Raw genomic sequence first — 4,537 nt, forward strand, 5'->3', positions numbered from 1 at the left:
TTTCTTTCTTTTCTTTTTTCCTCTCTTTAATTGCATACCCTCCAAGCTTCACATAGCCTATGGAATGTATCACAAGACTCCTTAACCACCTGTAGAGATAACCCCTCTGACATATGGGTTGCTACAACAAGACTTACGTTGTTTTTTAGGAACTTGGAGTCAGCTTTGTACAGGTCAGGCTAGCTAAGACTAGTTGGGACCACCAACCCTAAAACTGGGTCTTCAACAAATGACCTTCTGACATCAGAGGGCCAAAAACTCCACTGTCGGGTCATGTTAAGTGCCTCCATTTTCAAATATGCATCCCATGAAGAAGCACGTAACCCAGATACACCTGCGTAGAACACCGATTACCTCACTGTTTCCCTACCTCCAACGACCTTTCCCCATGCCTAAGACCACCTTGCTTCTTTATCCCATAAACACCTCCAGCACCTCACCTTCAGGGAGGCAGATCTGAGACTTGCTCTCTCATCTCCTTGTTTGGTTGCCTTGTAAATAAACTCCTTCTCTGCTGCAAACCTCAGTATGTCAGCGCCTGGCTTGCTGTGTGTCTGGCAGACAAACCTGGTTTGGTAACAATTCTGCATAATGCAATGTTCGGGGAAAAAATACATCAGTGTATCAGTGTATCTCTAAGCAGATACATATGCAAAATGAATCAGCCCAGGCACCGTTCTATAGGGTATGAATTAAATACTCTGCCCATTCAGGACACTATGAGGGTGACCACACATGCCATCAAGGTCCTCCCCGTTTATTTCCTGTTTCTCAAAAATATCTTAAGTTGAATACTAAATAAGCGACCTCACCCCACTACTGAGAAGCACTTTACCCTGTGGTGGTTCTTTGTGTCCTTCTACCATGTCCCCTACGGCTATGGCAGTATTCCCTTTACATTTCATTGTTCCTTAAATATGTTTATTTATCTTGATGTAGTGCCATAATATTTAAAGTAGAAACTTCAATAATTTCCTTCCCTGGAATGATTTTCCCCGTAAAACCAGAAACAATTTTCAAGCTAAGGAAGGTACAAACTAAATAGTCTCTGTAAATGTAGACAACCATAATGACTGCTTAAGTTACTCGCGCAGCTGTACGCTTTAAATAGGGCTGGGAAGACGGAGGTTGGAATGGGGAATCTTTGAAAACAGCATGGCAACCCCCACTGATTTGGGGGCCTCTGGGCATATACCCAAGCAAGCTACTGTTCCATATGTGCCACAATACATAGAAAGTTAGCTTAGAATGGCAACATTCAGTGCAATCTATTGTATTTTTTGGCCCCAGAGAGCTGAGATCTCTTACCCCGTTTTGCTGGGTAAGAAAGCAAAAAGAATAAGGGGGAAAACTGCTCTAGGCTCTTGGCTACAAAACAGTGGCTGAGGTGAGGTTAAAGTGTGTGTGTGTGTATAATCAGATTTTTAATAACCCTTTCTTTAATTACAATGGTACTCACAGTGATACGTACAAGGTAATTTTTTCCATTTTAATGAAAGAACTGGGGATATTTACTTTGAAAAAAAATGGAGGACTGAAGGATGGTAAGGATGGTGTAGAAGGGACCAGATGGATGTGTTCAAGAGGAAAGATCTGTCCCATGGCAGAGGGATTTGACTCACCTTCAAGGATATAGGGATGCTAAGGGCAGAGTGAGAACCAATGAGTAGATGTCATCATAGTGGAGAATATTTTAGCTCAAAATATGGACAAACTTTCTACCAAGTCAAGCTGTCTGAAGCTGACTGACTGAATGGTTACTTTTCAAGGACTATGTAAGGAGAATTTACGCATCAGGTGGAAACGGCCTCTAAGATTTTTTCCAACAATGATATTGGAGGAACCTATTATTCTAAATCTAAATGATACTTGCTCTCTGCTGAATTTCCCTCTGAACTAATTTCTTTCAAAACCTGGGACAGAGATCAATTACATGGCTCTTAGAAGAGTGGCTTCCTAGAAGACTTACTTTTTCTTCAGCACATCCTAAAGCCTTGAGTGTGCTACTCAGTTGACTAGAGTAATCCAGACTAAGTATGACTTAGCCAGAAGCTTCTCTGAATGTCTCAAGGGAGACAAGATATACCTTTGGCCCAGGAAGGTCAATGACATTCATTACATTAACATATTCAAAAGGGAAAATTAAAGATGAGGAAGAAATATGTGTGAACTCAACATCTTATATTGTTTCATCCACCAGCAGAACTCAGGCAAGTGGCAGATGAGCACATAATGTAATAAGAACTAAAGTTTGTTCTAATAATCTCTAATATTGCTGGAATGTCTATCATTTCACAGTATTGTTTCATTTTATCTTCAAAAAACTTTTATGAAATAGGTAGCTATTAGGCTCAGTTCTTAAGCACAGAGATGTTAATTATTACTCAAGCATGAACAACCAGTAAAGGGCATAGCCGCGATCCAAACTCAGGTGTGCCTCCACTCCGACCGTCTTAACTACTATCTCAGAGGAGACTGGGGCCTCCCAAATATCTTGGATGCCTGCAGCCCAGGTATCCCTGAATCAGGTTCTCTGCGAAACATCTTCAACCAAGACCTTGAAAGGACAGCACCAATCCTGGATCACACAATCCCAGAACTATTTTGAACTTTGGAAACAATTGGTACCACCTATGTATAAATAATCATGTAGAAGGAGGAATTGAAGAAATTAGTAATCTGTGATTATTTGAATTGCATGGGAGAAATTTGAAGGAGTAGACCAGTATCACACATAGGCGAAGGAGTACTATTGAATTGTATTCAGTAATATAATGTTCTTTATTTTTTCTGAGGACAACATAAGAGACAATTTTGTGAGAAATGGTCTAGATCCAATACGAAGAATTAAATTCCCGGAAGAGAAAAATTGTAAAATTTAGGAATAGATTACCAAGGAAAGTTGCAACTTAAAAAATTATTCACCTCTATGGACTAATTTGTACTTTGACTACTGGAATGACTACGTGACACTCAAAAACATTCAGTAGGGGGAAAAAGTCAGCTAAGTTGTTGTTTACTATCACGTAGTCTTAAAAATCAAAAATATATATAATTTTTTTCTTTTGAACTAGGTATTGAAGGGAAAACTAGCACCCATCTCACTTTTCCCAAATGACTGTGCTGTGCCATCAATGGCACACTGCAGAGCAATGCGTGTTCACATTTTTGGTCTCTGCACTTTGGCTGGCCAATTTCTGAGTTGGAAGATTAAGTAGAGGCTGTTTGGGTTGAGCCTCCTGCTGCCTCTTGCTGCTTCCGGATTATGGATCCTAGTGCTCAGATAGAAGGTATGATTCTCTCCAGTCCGTGTGCTAAGCCTGTGTGAGTGAGGGACAGCAACACGCCCGGCTCTGCCAGCAACACAGATAAATCAACCCTTAAACCTTTGGGAAGCCATTGAATACATAATGTTCCCTTGTTGATTCAATGATTCTTTCATTCCAGGACGGATAAAATACTAAGGAGTACTTTCCAACATGAAATTTGGATGTCACCCAACCCCTTGGAAAAGCTGACAAACCTGCCCCCTGGGAGTTGGTAAAACTTCACCAACACAAAGAAAGCGAGCTCTACGGGGGGCCTCCAGCTTGGGGCAGGGCGTCCAGAGGCCTTTCCTGACATGCTCTCTGAGTTGAGTCTTTGTTTCTCGTCCTGTAAAACAGGGTCCATGAGACCTCACGAACGAAAGCACTTGGTCACCAGCCAAGTCCAAGAGACATGTTATGTTAGGTATTGGTACAATTATTGGATTTCCCATTGATGGGGCATCGTTCTACAATTCTGATCAGATAGACACTGTGGAAAAACTACCTTCCAAATTAATAATAATCCCCAATTATCCAGCCTTTACTATGTGCCAGGTACTGGGCTAAGCTCATTAAGATACAAGATCTTGTTTAATAAAGATCTTGTTTAATACTTATCCTGTAGCCAAGGTAGTATTATTATCTCTAATAATAAATGTATTTATATTTATTATTAATTTATAAATGAGAAAACTGAGGTTTGGAGAAAGTGAATAATTTTCTCCATGTTATAAAGCTTGAAAGAGTTAGTAGGCATCTGGTCCACATTTGTCTGATTCGTTATGTGAGAGTTCTACTATTGATTTAACTTTATCTCCTGCACTTCCAAACAGGAAGGACTTTCATCCTGGTGAGTAGGAATGGATTTGAGTGAATGTCCATAGTAGCTTCCTATCATGTTCAGCCACTGCTCTGCCCAGCATCTCCCCTACTCTGTGCATCAGGTCATGGCCTGATACTCGCTTGGTACGGTGGATGCCATGGGCGGCCCCTCCAGACCCTCTTTCCCAGCCAGTGCACCCATCCTGTAGCCGCTGTGACCCACAGCCGCCCCCATGCTGGGGGCCGCTCCACGCCTTGTGCTCCAGCCAACGCGGCGCCCTTGTGTAACCACCCCCTCCCCCCGACACACACAACAGACCTTGGCAGCAGATGGTGGATGGGCACAGGCCAGCCCCCTCACTAAAGACGGGACCTAATTCAGGTGCGACCTGTGCTCCACAGTGTCC

Source organism: Tursiops truncatus, chromosome 2 (assembly GCF_011762595.2).
Source record: "Tursiops truncatus isolate mTurTru1 chromosome 2, mTurTru1.mat.Y, whole genome shotgun sequence".
Taxonomy (NCBI): Eukaryota; Metazoa; Chordata; class Mammalia; order Artiodactyla; family Delphinidae; genus Tursiops; species Tursiops truncatus.